The sequence below is a fragment of the Nicotiana tomentosiformis genome, chromosome 7 (assembly GCF_000390325.3).
Source record: "Nicotiana tomentosiformis chromosome 7, ASM39032v3, whole genome shotgun sequence".
Lineage (NCBI taxonomy): Eukaryota > Viridiplantae > Streptophyta > Magnoliopsida > Solanales > Solanaceae > Nicotiana > Nicotiana tomentosiformis.
This window is the reverse complement of record NC_090818.1, coordinates 94,801,031-94,820,311: the sequence shown is the minus strand read 5'-3', so window position 1 is coordinate 94,820,311 and position 19,281 is coordinate 94,801,031.

Sequence of the window (19,281 nt, the reverse complement as noted above, 5' to 3'; positions counted from 1 at the left end):
CCTGACTAGCTGCATCTCTTCTAGGCAATGACTTCTTTGTACAACCTATATCAACGCATAGGTTAGACTCGATTCCCTACAACAGCTCTATCGCACGATCTAGAACATGAAAGGAAGGTAACCATCCTAAATGCACTGTAGCCTCCTGTTTATAAGTGTGGTGCACAACACACCCATAAAAATGACTCTACTAGACACTGCTTATAGACATCCCTAGGACAGACCTGCTCTGATACCAAGTTTGTCACGACCCAAACCGGAGGGCCGTGGTGGGCACCCGGGCCTTACATGCTGAGCACCAACGTAACGTATCCTTAACCATGCTATCATGTGTAAATGGTCCAGAAGGCCATCATGAGATAACCTAAACATAACATAAAGAATACTCGACAAAGGACAACCCCAAAATGATATACATGAGACACACGGGCCTACAAAGCCGAAAGAAGCATCTACACACATGACATCTATCTACAAGACTCTAAGGAATACATAAACGTCATAAGGTCGGGACAGACCCGTCATACCCATAACATATGTACATATGCATACTATCTCCAAAGGCAACTTCAGAGCAAATGGAGTGCAGTACCTTCCGCTGAGCTGGTAACCTACTGGGAGGACGTCACGACCCAAAATCCAACTAGTCGTGATGGCACCTAACCCAACCCGTCAGGTAAGCCAATTAACAACTAACTAATTTAATGATATTTATAAAGAAAAGAAATGATAATACAACTGCTTTTATACAAGAATTTTCCAAGGACTGGTAGTACAAACCATGAGCTTCTAAGATTTAGAATTTACAAAGCTGGTATGAAATAAAATACATCATCTCTTTGAAACATACATGAACATATTAAAATTCTAAAGCTACCAAGATCAAGAGGCAGCTATGACCGGAACATAGGTACATCTTTAAATCCAGCTCGCGCTGTGCACACCAACATCAGCATGCAACATCTGCACGCAAGGTGCAGAAGTGTAGTATGAGTACAATCGACCCCATGTACTCAATAAGTAACAAACTTAACCTTAGGTTGAAAGTAGTGACAAGCTGGAATAAAGTTCAGCGTCCAACTCCAATAACCAGCAACAATTCATAACAATATAATAAAGATGGTACAAGAAATAACTCAATAAATAAATTCTTAGCTCGTATACAATTTCGGAAAATAAACATTTTCTTTTCAAGTATAACAGTAAAACTCAAATCTCTTGCCGAAATCACCAAAAATATGAGTAAGTCTGAAATCTGTGATTTTTCTCAAAAACTTTAACAACAAATAAGAAATTCCATTATCAGATGGCATGAGGAAAAATACTTCTCTACGCCTACATATCAAGTATGCTTGTCTAATGCAATGCAGCACAGTGATGAACTCATGTACTCACACTCTCAGAGTACCTAATCTCACTGTCTCGCATTTCCACTCATCACGCTCAATATTCCGCACGCTCAGTCACTCGGCATTGTACAGGGAAGATTCAGCTCAAATATAAATGATAACTCGCGCACAGTCACTCAATACTGTATATGGCCAATCCAGCCCAGGGAAGATCCATCCCAAATATATATATGATAACTGACATGCAGTCACTCAGTACTGTATAGGGCCAATCCAGCCCAGGGAAGATCCATCCCTCAATATAAATAATTAGGCAAGATCCATGCCCAGGAAAGATCCATCCCTTAGTGTAAATAATTAGGCAAGATCCATGTCCAGGGAAGATCCATCCCTGGATATAATATCAACTGCGCTCACTGTGGGTGTGCAGACTCCAGAGGGGCTCCTTCAGCCCAAGCGCTATAATGAGCCAAATCCAGGCATAAATCAATAAAACATGTTGCGGCGCGCAGCCCGGTCCCATAAACATCACTCACTATCAGGCCCTCGGCCTCACTCGGTCATAAATCTCTCCAGTCTCTCGGGCTCACAATGTCATGAAACTAGCCCAAAATAATGATATGATGTATCAATAAATAGCAACAGAGACTGAGATATGATATGCAATGAATGAACATGACTGAGTACGAAATTATAATTTAAACATATAATTCTACAGCAGGAATGACCTCAGTAGGTCCCAATAATACCAACATTTGCCTAAGCATGATTTCTAACATAAGTCACGACTCAGTTTCTCTAACACGTGGAAAATACAAGTTAATTGACTACACAGCTCTACGAGATCGACTAAGTCTCAATTTCTACGGTGCACGCCCACACGCCTGTCACCTAGCATGTGCGTCACCTCCAAACAAAATCACATAACACGTATAATCAGGGTTCGTACCCTCAGCTCCAAGTTTAAAAGTGTTACTTACCTCGAACAAGCCAAATCCAATACCGAGCAAGCCAAGCGATGCTCCAATTTCCATCCTGCACGTACCACCTCCTAACGGCTCGAAACTAGCCAAAAGTAACTCAAATACATCAAATAGAGTCTAAGGAAACAATTCCAATTGATAGAGGTTGAATCTCTACTCAAAAGCCCAAAATCAACCAAATTTAAACCTCGGACCAGCACCTCGAAACCCGAAGAAACTTATAAAATCCGACAACCCATTCAATTACGAGTCCAACCATACTAGTTTCACTCAAATCCGACTCTGAATCGACATTCAAATCTAAAAAATTCGTTTTATGAAACTATAGGCAATTCCTCCGATTTCTCTTTAAAATCAATAATCCAATGCCGAAAACAAAGATTACTTCATGCAATATAATCACAAGTGAGTCAACAATACTTACCCCAAGTCGTGTGGAAAAATACCTCTCCAAATGCCCAACTCGAGCTCCAAAATCCGAAAATGAGAATAACCTCAAAACCCACGATTTTATCTTCTGTCCAGGCCTCTTCGCATTTGCGTAAAAACTTCCGCTCCTACGGCCTCGCATTTGCGAGCCAATTCCCGCATTTGCGGATCGACACTCAATAGCCAGCCCTCGCACCTGCAAAACTTCTTCCGCTTCTGCGCAATCGCAGTTGCAAGCTAAGGGTCCGCATCTGCGCTCCTTCCGCTTCTGCGATCAGCACCATCGCACCTGCGATGTCGCAGGTGCTCACAAAATACCAGCTTCTGCGGCCTCACGCTGGGATACCAATTCCGCTTCTGCGTCCTGAGCTTCGCACATGCGGCCATCGCCCCTGCGCGCAGTGGTCCGCAAGTGCGACCACACCAGAACAGACCTGCCCAGCCTTAACAAAAATGATCTGAAACGATCCAAAACTCATCTGAGCCAATCGAGATCATGTCGAAACATACCAACAAGTTCTGAAACATAACACGGGCCTACTCGAGGCCTCAAATCATGCATAAAACATCGAAACGACGAATCGCACCTCAAATCAAACTTGAATGAACTTTGAATTTTCAACTTCCCAAAACTCACGCTGAAACCTATCAAATCAACCCGGAATGAACCCAAATTTTGCACACAAGTCTCAAATGACATAACGAAGCTATTCCAATTCACGGAACCACAATCCAAACCCGACATCATCATAGTCAACTTCCTGTCAAACTTATGAACTTTTCAAACCTTCAAATTTCCTACTTTTGCCAATTAGTGCCAAAAACTTCTAGAATTATCCAAATGCAAATCCGGACATACACCCGAGTCTAAAATCATCATCCGGACCTAACAGAACCATCAAAACTCCGCTCTGGGATCAAATTCATAAAGTCAAACTTGGTCAACTCTTCCAAATCGATTCCGAATAACCTGAAAACCAAAAACGACAATTCACATAAGTCATAATACATAATACGGAGCTACTCTTGCCCTCAAACTACCGAGCGAAGTGCAAATGCTCGAAACGACCGGTCGGGTCGTTACATCCTCCCCTACTTAAACATATATTCATCCTCGAACGTGCCAAGAGTTATTCCAAAGCCATCAAATTGCCGTGTAACCTTACCACGCACATACTGTGGGGTGATCCCACATCACCATATTCCATATAGGCCTGACAACGCAACATAACTGAAGATCATTACTTCAACCTTAGCCCGTAAACCACAGAATCCAATTCCCAACATCCAAAATTTTCTATACGACCCGAATCTCGCATCTGCACACTATATAAGTCTGAACAAGCTGTATCAAGCCATAACCATAACCCAAGATGTAATCATATGATATACTGCATAACTCAAATACTCATAGCAATAACTTCCGACCGCAATAGATGCTCGACAACCAACTCGACACCGGTAACAAACCTCATATCAACTAATATCTTGTTCTGAACCTTTGTACACTGCCAATGATGAAAGAAATATGTAGAAACTCTTAACCACTCATCAGATCAACAAGTCATGGAGCTCTCTCTCGTCCGACAGGAACCAAAGACAAGTCCTAAGCTGACTTCCGATATTATTCTCCCAAACATACCGTAATCAAATTTGATAGCACTCATTCAAGGTCCAACAACCTCATCTTATCAAATACAAGCTAGTCTACTGACATGCCACACCAATACTACCCAGAGCCACAAACCGTGCAATCCGTGCACCAATACGCAACAATTCAAATGTACCCAAACATAGAAAATGACTCCAATGAGAGAACCATCCCGCAAGCTCAACAAGTACCACCACAACCGCAATGTTACAAACACATCTTACATTGTAGAACCAAGACACATGAATTCAACACAAAGGATCATATCTCAATATAATTCCGCTACAATGCGTGACCCCATCCAAACACTGGTCCATATGAAATACCTCAAGCCACCATGCTCAAAATCAACAACTACACGCAATTCAACATCAAATACCCGAAGTGAATGACTATAACCACGGAGAAGCAAATAGCACAATATACCATAGTCCAGAGAGAACATAACCAAGGCGCAATCAAACATTCGACACCCCAATAACCATCTCACTCAAATCCCGCTACAAGACCCAAACAGAACCGCACCATGTGTGCTTATAACCAACAAATCAAAACCCCTCGTGGCATAAAAGGGTAACTCATAGAAGATATCAGAACACAGATACACTCAACTCTGACCGAATGGCACATCCCTCAATAATAGAAGAACAGAGTCAACCAATCCGACCCGATGTAGAATACACGTCCTCATTGGGCCTACCAATTGGCCCCAAATCAACTCTAGTCATCCACAAATAGATAAATAATCCTTCAAAAGTCCACAATGACCTAACCATAACATATACTATCATCTGGCTAGCTTTGGCCACATCTTCACAGTCTATAACCACGAAACAATCTGCTTCTGAGAACACCAGGTCTCCAAATTCGTAGAACACACCAATCACCATATCTGATCCCAACTCCACCGCCCGAATGTCTAACACATCTCTCATACACGATCATCCCACGACGAATACTTCTATAATTCTTCCGTGCTACATAGCAAAATCTGAATATTAGCAATCAATCAACTAGGCGAGTACCGCAATACCAATGAAGCATCCGTAAGTCAACACTCGGTGCACCTTCTGAAATGTACGCCCTCCTCAGGCAATACCAAGTAGTAATATCATTCATCTAGTCATATGAAACCGCCCATGTTGTTTAAGAATTCATGCCCTTCCTTTCAAAACTAAATTGTGACCTTGCACATGTAAATATTAATCCCACGCAACATATCGCATCTATCATAAATATGAAAAGTACGAGAATCTCATAATCAACTCTGAGTCACAAGCAAACTACATACTCAATTAACCATGAACCTTCCATTTGATCTCATCCAAGAGAAAATCACAACACGCAACATGCTCCTCACGCCAGCAGGAAATATACACCTCGAACTATGGTAGAAACCATTAAAAACACTTTGAAATCCATTTGCACGTAACCCAGGTATTAGAACCGAATCCCTTTAACTCAACCAAGTCACGCAGGTCGCCAAAACCTAAGAGCATTACAACAAAACATTTGTAGAGGCTCACCACATCCTAAGTACCCAAAGAACCGATAATATCCATTACCGTGCTGATCTAAGCTATTACCAAGTTGTCCTATTTTTCTGAGTTCCTTCCGAATTACCCCCAAATGGACACTTCCCTTGCCAGAACACCACGATCCTTAACTAGAACTCACCCCACGAGATCCTAGCATAAAACCACACCGCCTTAAGGCCTATAAGCCGTTGTATTCCCTCTCAATCACCCCAAAAGTACCACAATCGAGACACCCACTCCGAAGAGTCCTTATGTGAACCTGAAACTATTTTCTTTACCTTCTTGATACTGAAATATAAAATTCATAATGATACAGAAATACTGCGAGTCCCGACACCATCCGACGCAAATCTCAGAGTCTAGCCATATACGAATCTGAATAAATTTTCAATTGCCACAAAAATCTTGAATCCAGTAGAACCTTCTCGAGAGTCATCCATTCTACTCAAATCTCAATTACGTCGCCCAAATGGGCCAAACGACCTGTGCCCTATTAGCACAACAACACCCAAAGAAGTAATCCACACCTTTAAGCACCCGAGCAATTTCCTACTCCATGCGCACTACATTTTTCACAAATAACCAATCAATTATTCCATGATTCCCATATACCCATGAAAGGTAACATAACCCGTATCCAGAAATTTCTTTACTCGAGTCATCCTCGATCTCAACCTCTGCTAGTCATAACTGATCCACAAGTATGCCTCATACCAAAACTAATACAACACGTAACCATGCAATCGAATCGTCGATAGCAAACTTCCCCACTTAGCTCAATGCCAAAGAATAGAACATCTAATAACTCACCATACACATACTCTATTACTACCATAATACCGCATGGAGATTCAGCTAATCCTTCATAAGCTCACATAACACAAACCATATATTACCTCAAATCATCTACTAAGCTCGCATACATCCACATGACGATCAGGTTAACTTTCTCAACCAATTTCACATTCAAATTTCAACAAATATACCCCGCTAGTAGAAAGGAAACTCTCCACACAACATTATAAGGATCACACCTCCGTAGATTACTCTGCAGGAGATAACCTACCTACTTAGCCTCAAATTGGCATCTTGCTATATCCTTTTGCAGCCACAATTACTGCGCCATCACTTAATCTCCCTAAGTCTGAACTCACAACAAGACATGAAAATCGAATTCATTCCATGATTAAGCAACATGAAAGATTTTTCAATACACTCATAACTCGAGACTATACATCATATCAAGACAGGAATCAAGCAACTAATAGTCCTTCTCACATCACAAGCAAACTCTTCCCGTCATATTCAAACCATCTGAACACATCCCGCAGCCACATCTTACTCATCACATAGCCATCCAACCACTCATCGAGCCACAATTTCCACTAATAGGGACACTACTAGACATATGAGTCCAAAAAAACGTACTCACACAATCGAAATCCCCATGCTCAAGCTACAGTCAAACCCCGGCCTCAAGTCCTCCAGACTGGCCCATCATCAGCACACCGAAATCATACCTCGCACCTCATCCATGGAATCACAAGTCGTCGATGCACAGTTGATATCGAGCGCTCACATGCGCATATGAATGCGTGGAGGGAATTCAAAGAATTATGTTTCAAGCTGAATCAATGTCGCACGATAAGGAAAGAAAGATGGGAAGTTTATCCTAAATGCCGTGTAGCCTCTCGAAGATAAGTATGGACGTCATCATACCAATCTGCAAGACTCTACTAGACACTTGCTCATGACTTGTAGAACCTATGAGCCTAGAGCTCTGATACCACCTTGTCATGACCTAAAATCCAACTAGTCGTGATGGCACCTAACCCAAATCGTCAGGTAAACCAATTAACAACTAACCAATTTAATGAGATTTATAAAGCAAAGAAATGATAATACAACTGCTTTTATACAAGAATTTCCCAAGGACTGATAATACAAACCATGAGCTTCTAAGATTTAGAATTTACAAAACTGGTATGAAATAAAGTACATCATCTCTTTGAAACATACATGAACAAATTAAAATTCTAAAGCTACCAAGATCAAGAGGCAGCTATGACCGAAACGCAGGTACATCTACAAATCCAGCTCCCGCCGTGCACAGCAACATCAACATCCAACATCTGCACGCAAGGTGCAGAAGTGTAGTATGAGTACAACCGACCACATATACTCAATAAGTAACAAATCTAACCTTAGGTTGAAAGTAGTGACGAGTTGGAACAAAGGTTAGCATCCAACTCCAATAACCAGCAACAATTCATAACAATATAATAAAGATGGTACAAGAAATAACTCAATAAATAAATGCTCAGCTCATATACAATTTCGAAAAATAAACATTTTCTTTTCAAGTATAACAGTAAAACTCAAATCTTTTGCCAAAATCACCGAAAATATGAGTAAGTCTGAAATATGTGATTTTTCTCAAAAACTTTAACAATAGATAAGAAATTCCATTATCAGATGGAATGAGGAAAAATACTTCTCTATGCCTACATATCAAGTATGCATGTCTAATGCAATACAGCACAATGATGAACTCATTTACTCACACTCTCAGAGTACCCAATCTCACTGTCTCGCATTTTCACTCATCACGCTCAATATTTCGCACGCTCAGTCACTCGGCACTGTACAGGGCAGATTCAGCCCAAATATAAATGACAACTCGCGCACAGTCACTCAGTATTGTATATGGCCAATCCAATCTAGGGAAGATCCGTCCCATTATATATATATATATATATATATAATAACTGGCATGCAGTCACTCAGTACTGTATAGGGCCAATCCAGCCCAGGAAAGATCCATCCCTCAATATAAATAATTAGGCAAGATCCATGCCCAGGGAACATCCATCCCTCTGTATAAATAATTAGGCAAGATCCATGCCCAGGGAAGATCCATCCGTGGATATAATATCAATTGCGCTCACTGTGGGTGTGCAGACTCAATAGGGGCTCCTTCATCCCAAGCGTTATAATGAGCCAAATCCAGGAATAAATCAATAAAACATGTTGTGGTGTGCAGCCCGATCCCATAAACATCACTCACTATTAGTCCCTTGGCCTCACTCAGTCATAGATCTCTCCAGTCTCTCGGGCTCACAATGTGATGAAACTAGCCCAAAATGATGATATGATGTATCAATAAATAGCAACAGAGACTGAGATATGATATGCAATGAATGAACATGACTGAGTACGAAATTACAATTTAAACATATAATTCGACATCAGGAATGACCTCAGTGGGTCCCAATAATACCAGCATTTGCCTAAGCATGATTTCTAACATGAGTCACGACTCAGTTTCTCTAACACGTGGAAAATACATGGAAAATACAAGTTAATTGACTACGCAGCTCTACGGAATCGACTGAGTCTCAATTTTCATGGTGCACGCCCACACGCCCGTCACTTAGCATGTGCGTCACCTCCAAACAAAATAACATAACACGTATAATTAGGGTTCGTACCCTCAGCTCCAAGTTTTGAAGTGTTACTTACCTTGAACAAGCCAAATCCAATACCGAGCAAGCCTACCGATGCTCCAAAATGACATCCCGTGCGTACCAACCTCCGAACGGCTCGAAACTAGCCAAAAGAAACTCAAATACATCAAATAGAGTCTAAGGAAACAATTCCAATTGATAGAGGTCGAATCTCTACTCAAAAGCCCAAAATCAACCAAACTTTGAACTTGGGCCCACACCTCGGAACCAGACTAAACTTATAAAATCTGACAACCCATTCAATTACGAGTCCAACCATACTAGTTTCACTCAAATCTGACTCCGAATCAATATTCAAATCTTAAAAAAATCATTTTATGAAACTATAGACAATTCCTCTGATTTCTCTTTAAAAATCAATAATCCAATGCCGAAAACGAAGATTAATTCATGAAATATAATCACAAGTAAGTCAAGAATACTTACCTCAAGTCGTGTGATAAACTCCCTCTCCAAAATCGCCCAATCCGAGCTCCAAAATCCGAAAATGAGAATAACCTCAAAACCCATGATTTTATCTTCTGTCGAGGCCTCTTCGCATTTGCGTAAAAACTTCCGCTCCTGCGGCCTCGCATTTGCGAGCCAATTCCCGCATCTGCGGATCCACACTCAACAGCCATCCCTCGTACCTGTGGAACGTCTTCCGCTTTTGTGCATTCGCGGGTGCGAGCCAAGGGTCCACATCTGCGCTCCTTCTGCTTCTGCGATCAGCACTACCGCACCTGCGATGTCGCAGGTGCACACAAAATACCCGTTTTTGCGGCCTCATGCTGGGATACCAATTCCGCTTTTGTGCCATCAGCTTCGCACATGCGGCCATCGTACCTGTGCCCAGTGGTCTACAGGTGCGACCACACCAGAACAGACCTGCCCAGCCTTGATAAAAATGATTTGAAACCATCCGAACCTCGTCCGAAATTCATACGAGCCACTTGGGATCCTATCGAAACATACCAACAAGTTCCGAAACATAACACGTACCTATTCGATGCCTCAAATCAAGCATAACAACATCTAAATGATGAATCGCACCTCAAATCAAACTTGTATGAACTTTGAACGTTCAATTTCTCAAAACTCGCGCCGAAACCTATCAAATCAACCCGGAATGAACCCAAATTTTGCACACAAGTCCCAAATGACATAATGAAGCTATTCCAATTCCGGGAACCACAATCCGAACTTGATATCATCAAAGTCAACTTCCGATCAAACTTATGAACTTTCCAAACCTTCAAATTTCAAACTTCCGCCAATTAGCACCGAATACTTCTAGAATTATCCAAATGCAAACCCGGGCATACGCCCTAGTCCAAATTCATCATCCGGACCTAACGAAACCGTCAAAACTCCGCTCCGGGGTAAAATTAACAAAAGTCAAACTTGGTCAACTCTTCCAAATTGATTCCGAATAACCTGAAAACCAAAACCGACGATTCACATAAGTCATAATACATTATACGGAGCTACTCATGCCCTCAAACTACCAAGCGAAGTGCAAATGCTCGAAATGACTGGTCGGGTCATTACAGAGGACTATCAACCTGTCTATCGGGACCTGTGGGCATGAAACACGATGTCCTCAGGCAAAAGGGACATCAGTACGAATAAAGTATCGAGTATGTAAGGCAGGAAAGCATAAATAAGAACAATAATGTAAAGAGAGATAGAAAAGATACAACCAGTAACATCTGAGTGCCTCTGAAGGCGACTGACATGAAATGCATTATATATATATATATATATATATATATATATATATATATATATATATATATATATATATATATATATATATATATATATATATATATATATATTCGATCGTAATAGGCACAGTAAAAACGTAGCGGCCATCATAAGGCTCAGTAGAATCGTACCCGACCACGTGGAATTGGGTAAAACCCAACTTATCAGTGGTTGCACAATAGGTGTCATACCCAGCCGACTATAACACGGCTTGGTAGACTAATATATATATATATATATATATATATATATATATATATATATATATATATATATATATAATGCATGCTGGAGTGATGGAATCACATTATGAACCTTTCGAAGTGACGTAAGGTCGGTAACTTTTGTATACGTTATTAGAGCTAACTCGTCATCATGAATCTTATAAGAAGCAGGAAATACAAACAACATTTGATAACATAAGAATAAGAGAAGTAACATCCACATCAATCATTCCATAAGAAGGGAAACAACGTAAGTACTGCTAGCTTCTAAGAGTGGAGTATCTTTAGAAGCTCGTTCGTTTATGTTACGTACAATCGGACTCGTGCAAAAGAAAGAAAGGGATAGCCCCACATACCTTGTATATACTACCCAACCTCAAGCTATGCAAATGTAACGTCTCCTTAGTATACAATAAGAGAAATGATATTATTGTGATCGTTTGAGCGTCATAACTATTATATATCGACCACAACTTATTTTACCATAAAAATGGGCAGCACCTCCCCTATTTATATAACTTCTCACAAGTTACAACAATCACCAAACAGCCCAAACAACAATATCAACAATAATCATATTAAGCCTCCCAAATAGTCCAACAATCAACAACAACAAACCTATGATTTTCAGAAAATTGGGCAGCACCTATATCACTTCCTTCCAATTCAAACCAACACCAAAAATGTCACAACCCAAAATTCCACCTTAAAAATTTGTGATGGCACCTAGTCTCTAAGACTAGATAAGCCTAACACATGAGGAGATCTAACAGAGATAACCATCTTAACTAATTGATAAATGGGATGACGTAACTAAAATTGAACAAATGATATATAATCCCCAGAATCGATAGTACAGAGTTATAAGCTCTACCGACATACACTAGAATTTCTGAATATAATACTATTATGAAATGAAGATAAACAACAGTAAAGATAATATCCGAAGGTAACTCTGAGGCCTGCGAACGTCAAGTAGGTATACCTTAAAGTCTCCAGCCGCACAACACAACACTTAATAACCAACACGATCAGAAGTACCTAAAACTGCACAAAAATGTGCAGCGTAGCATGAGTACACCACAACAGTACCCAGTAAGTATCAAGACTAACCTTGTGGAGTAGTGACGAGGTAAGTCGAGACACTCACTAGATATAAAACTTGTGCAAGATATTAACATAAATCTAGCAATATAAAGAACGTTAATGTAAGGCTAACAACGTAAATATTATTAATATAAAACCAACAAAGGAATAATAGAAATACAGTTGGCAACAAGAAGTAAACGGGTAATAAACCAGTAACATAATCAGAACACATATGAAATATGAATGAACTCAAATTAGGAAAACATATGACAATTCAAGTAATCAAATTATTCCAAACGCATGACTTACAACAAAAATCACCCCGAGGCACCACGCCTTGTAAACACAAATCATAAACCACAATTTCAAATCTTACACGCATGGCACCTCGTGCCCACATTATCAATCACCTTCGCACGGCCAAGTCCACGTGCTACCATGTACATTGTATCCGTGTCAAATGCCAAATAAAATATTCGAGAGGTTTATTTAAATACAATAAGGCATAATAACAATCTTGAATAAAGTAAGGCGTCAAATGAGATAATGAGTTTATTTTAGAAAATAAATAAAATAAATAAAGTAAAGTACAATTTATACAAAATAGAGTATCAAATGAGTTTAGTTTAGAAATCAATAAGGTAAAGTAAAATAGTGTTTTTAAATTAAGAAAACATCATAATGTTAACAAATTAAATATAAAATTTGTTAAAGTAAGGCGTGATAATAATTTCACATAAAGTAAAACATCAAATAGGGTAATGAGTTTAATTTGAGAACCCTATTAAAGTAAAATATAATAATTATTTTAAAATAGCAAAGCACCGAGTGAGATAACGAGTTCTATCTTAAGAGTCACACAAAATAAAGCATGTTAATAATTCGTTTATTTAAAACTGTTATGTTACCAACAACTCAACAGAGATGAGATAATGACTCCACATAAGTAAATTCATCTTAAAACTCAAATCACCAAGTAACATGGAGGCACAACTTGGCACATTAAAGCAACACAGCAAATCACGTAGAATGCATGACTCACATAAGAAGTCACAATCGTTCCCACACAAAAATAACAACAAATAACCAAATACATTCAAAATACAAGTGATATGATTTTAAAAATAATAACCGTTCAAATCAACAAGCCTTTCAAATATAGAATGTACAACACTGAGGTACCACGCCTCATATCTACATTTCACAATTCAAAATCATAACCTTTCCTTATACCGCCGCGTGAGCTTTATATTTAGATATTTTTGAAAATAATTTTCCCAAAATAGCTACACGCACTTTAGCCCTCTTATGTCGTCGCGTGGCTTCAAGTAATTCCCTTACTAGCAACTCGCGCATAAATCTCACCTTGTATTGCCGCATGCACATTAACCCCTATTCTTATACCGTCGCATGCGCATCAATATCGCAATACAATAATCAACTCGCACCACATGCGCCCATATGCCACAACATTACCAAATCAACAATAACAAGGTTACCACAACACATAGCCCACGGCTAAACCACAATGTGTACAAGAATCTCAATAATAACAAAATGAATGAGAAACAACTCAACAAGATAAGATATACCAACAACCAACAATTTCAACCACAACCGTGTTAATAGCTTTCAACAACTACAACTTCAATAACTTAACAATGAAGGTATTTCCATAAAATATCAACTTCAAATCAAATGCATAACTTAGGCTTGACAAGGAAAGAGATAGCACGAACTAGCAACTACAAATAAATGCATGAGAATAACTCAACAATGGGTTTAATGGCATGTAATAACAACTACCACTAAATGCATATAAGAGTAACCTCGACAAATGAAATATAGAGCATATAATAGCAACTTTAGCTAAGTCATGTAAGAATAAACTTGACAACGAAAGATAGGACAAATAATAGCAACTTCAATTAAATGCCTATAAGTGACCTAAGAGTCTAAACCGGTAAATTGTTCACATATAAGCCCGTGTACACACTCCTCACCTCGTATACACGTCTTTCACATAATTCAAATAGTACAATTAAACTCAAATACTAAGAGGTAGTTCCCCCACACAAAGTTAGACAAAATACTTACCTCAAAAATCACCCAAAATCGAGATCTAAAATCTTGTGAGAAAAAGTAACTAAATTTTGAAACAAGAAAAATAATACAATAGTTGTCCCAGCTCGAATCAGGTCCTATATTATCCTGAAACTCACGTTTGACAAGCCCATCTTGAGTCTTGCGAGATTACACCCAAGATAGCCTCTTGAATCACCCAATTTTAGCCTTAAAATAAGGAAGATATGATCTTTTGAAGTTTTAAAAGCAATCTGAAAATTTCAGGGATCTAAATGGCATTTTCGTAATTACTTACACACAAAAAAAAAACCAGCAATATAAAAATCTTCGTTTTAGCACCCAAAACTCATTCGGAACCTCTCGGACACAAACGATATATACATTTCAATCATAAAATACGCTACGAACCTGCTGGCGTACTCAAAACACCGAAAGAGGTCATCTTGACCCGATATTGATCATGGTCAAACTTCAAATCTTTAACATAACTAGTTTGTCAAACAATGATCCGAAACACACTCGAACCCCTCGGGACCCCATCCAATCATACCAATAATAACAAATATATCATACAAACTTATCCAAAGCCTCAAAACACCTAGGGGAATATTACAACAAAGAATCGAGGCTCAAACCGAATAGAATTTCTCTTAAGTTGTTAAACGTTCATTCTTTCAAAAGAGTGCCCGAATCATACTTAAACACTTCGGATTACTTTCAAACTATGCACACAAGTTCAATTCAACTATATAGACCGATCCAAAGTCTCGGAATACCAATTGAAGTCCAATAACATCAAAGTCAACTCTTGGTCAAACTTATGAACTCTTAAGTTCTTCAAATTGCCAACTTTTGACAAATAGTATCGAATTCTTCTAGGAACCTCCGAAACTAAATCCGAACATACGTACAACTCTAAAATCATCTACAAACCTATCGAAACAATCAAAACTCGATTCCGAGTCCGTTTACCCAAAAGTCAAAGCTTGGTCAATTCTTCCAACTTAAACCTTCTAAAACGAGAAACATTCTTCCAAATCAATCCTAAACCGCTCAAAAATCGAAAGCAACTATACACGCAAGTCATAATACATAATATGAAGCTACTCACAGTCTCAAACCACCGAATGGAACGCTATAGCTCAAAACGACCGGTCGGGTCGTTACATTCTCCCCCACTTAAACATATGTTCGTCCTCGAACGTGCCAAGAGTCGTTCCAAAGCCATCAAATCATTGTATAAACTTGTCATACACATACTCATGAGTTATCCCACATCACCGCAACCTATATAAGTCCGAAAACACAATCTAACCGAAGATCTTTACCTCGACCTTAGCTCACAACCCTTAGAACCCAATCTCTAACTTCCGAAATTCATTATAATACCCGATTCTCGCATCTATATGTTGTATAAGTCCGAATCAAGCTGCATCAAGCCATTACCATATCCCAAGTATAATCACATGATATTCCACATAACCCAGATACATATAGCAATAGCTCCCGACCACAATAGCTGCTCAAATAGCAAACCCAGCACCAGTATCTAACCTCTTATCAATAAAAACCTTGTTCCAAATCTTTGTACAATGTCAATGATGAAAGAAAACTCAAAAACTCATAACCAGCCATCAAATCAACAAGTAATGGAGCCCTCTTGCCCATCCATAACATCACAAACTGTCGGTGCATGGCTGATACCGAGTGCACAATATCGTATATGAGTGGATGCAAGGGAATGTAAGATATGTGCTTCAAGCTGAATCCATGAAGCACAATAAAGACAGAAAGAAGTGGAGTTTCCTAATAGTTCTGTAGCCTCTCGAAGATAAGTATAGATGTCTATGTGCCAATCCGCAAGACTCTACTAAACTTTCTTATACTCGCAGTACCTATGAACCTAGAGCTCTGATACCAACTTGTCACGACCCAAAATCCCACCTTAGGAATTGTGATGTACCTAGTCTTTAAGACTAGGTAAACCTAACACATGAGGAGATCAAACAGAGATAACCATCTTAATTATATAAAACTTAAACTGATAAATGGGATAACGAAACCAAAACTGCACAAATGTTATATAATCCCCATAACCGATAGTACAGAGTCATAATCTCTACCGATATACACTAGAATTTCTAAATACAATATTGTTCTGAAATGAAGATAAACAACAGTAAAGATAATATTTTAAGGTTACACCGAAGCCTGCGAAAGCCAAGCAAGTATACCTTGAAGTCTCCAGCCGCGCAAACACAACTCTCAAGAACCAACATGATCAGAAGTACCTGCAACTGCACAAAAATATACAGAAGCGTAGCATGAGTACACCACAACGATATCCAGTAAGTATCAAGACTAACCTCAGTTGAGTAGTGACGAGGTAAGTAGAGACACCCACTAGAGATAAAACATATGCAAGATATTAACATAAAGCTAGCAATGGAAAGAACATTAATGTAAGGCTAACATCGTAAAGATTATTAATATAAAACCAACAAATGAATAATAGAAATACAATTGGAGACAACAAGTAAACGGGTAATAAACCAGCAACATAATCAGAACACAGATGAAATATGAATGAACTCAAATTAGAAAAACAGATGACAATTCAAGTAAACGCATGACTTACAAAAAGAATTACTTCGAGGCACCACGCCTCGTAACCACAAAAATCTTACACGCATGGCACTTCGTGCCCACAATATCAATCACCTTCGCACGGCAAAGTCCATGTGCTTCCATGTACATTGCATCCGTGTCAAATGCCAAATAAAATGTTCAAAAAGTTTATTTAAATAAAATAAGGCATAATAACAATCTTGAATAAAGTAAGGCGTCAAATGAGATAATGAGTTTATTTTAGAAAATAAATAAAGTAAAGTAAAGTACAATTTATACAAAATAGAGTATCAAATGAGCTTAGTTTATAAATCAATAAGGTAAAGTAAAATAGCATTTTTAAATTAAGAGAAACATCATATAAGTTAACGAATTAGATATAGAATTTGTTAAAGTAAGCCTCGATAACAATTTCACGTAAAGTAAAACATCAAATAGGGTAATTAGTTTAATCTGAGAACATTGAAAAATAGCAAAGCACTGAGTGAGATAACGAGTTCTATCTTAAGAGTCACAAAAAATAAAGCTTGTTAATAATTTTTTTATTTAAAACCATTATGTTACCAACAACTTAACAGAGTATGAGATAATGACTCAACGCAAGTAAATTCATCTTAAAACTCAATTCACCAAATAACATGGAGGTACAGGTTGGCACATTAAAGCAACACAGCAAATTACGTAGAACGCATGACTCGCATAAGAAGTTACAATCGTTCCCACACAAAAATTATAACAAATAACCAAATACAATAAAAATACAAGTGAGATAATTTAAGAAAAAAATAATAATCGTTCAAATCAACAAGCCTTTCAAATATAGAATGTACAACACTGAGGTACCACGCCTCATATCTACATTTCACAATTCAAAATCATAACCTTTCCTTATACCGCCGCGTGAGCTTTATATTTAGATATTTTTGAAAATAATTTTCCCAAAATAGCTACACGCACTTTAGCCCTCTTATGTCATCGCGTGGCTTCAAGTAATTCCCTTACTAGCAACTCGCGCATAAATCTCATCTTGTATTGCCGCATGCACATTAACCCCTATTCTTATACCGTCGCATGCGCATCAATATCGCAATACAATAATCAACTCGCACCACATGCGCCCATATGCCACAACATTACCAAATCAACAATAACAAGGTTACCACAACACATAGCCCACGGCTAAACCACAATGTGTACAAGAATCTCAATAATAACAAAATGAATGAGAAACAACTCAACAAGATAAGATATACCAACAACCAACAATTTCAACCACAACCGTGTTAATAGCTTTCAACAACTACAACTTCAATAACTTAACAATGAAGGTATTTCCATAAAATATCAACTTCAAATCAAATGCATAACTTAGGCTTGACAAGGAAAGAGATAGCACGAACTAGCAACTACAAATAAATGCATGAGAATAACTCAACAATGGGTTTAATGGCATGTAATAACAACTACCACTAAATGCATATAAGAGTAACCTCGACAAATGAAATATAGAGCATATAATAGCAACTTTAGCTAAGTCATGTAAGAATAAACTTGACAACGAAAGATAGGACAAATAATAGAAACTTCAATTAAATGCCTATAAGTGACCTAAGAGTCTAAACCGGTAAATTGTTCACATATAAGCCCGTGTACACACTCGTCACCTCGTATATACGTCTTTCACATAATTCAAATAGTACAATTAAACTCAAATACTAAGGGGTAGTTCCCCCACACAAAGTTAGACAAAATACTTACCTCGAAAATCACCCAAAATCGAGATCTAAAATCTTGTGAGAAAAAGTAACTAAATTTCGAAACAAGAAAAATAATACAATAGTTGTCCCAGCTCGAATCAGGTCCTATATTATCCTGAAACTCACGTTTGACAAGCCCATCTTGAGTCTTGCGAGATTACACCCAAGATAGCCTCTTGAATCACCCAATTTGGCCTTAAAATAAGGGAGATATGATCTTTTGAAATTTTAAAAGCAATCTGAAAATTTCGGGGATCTAAATGGCAGTTTCG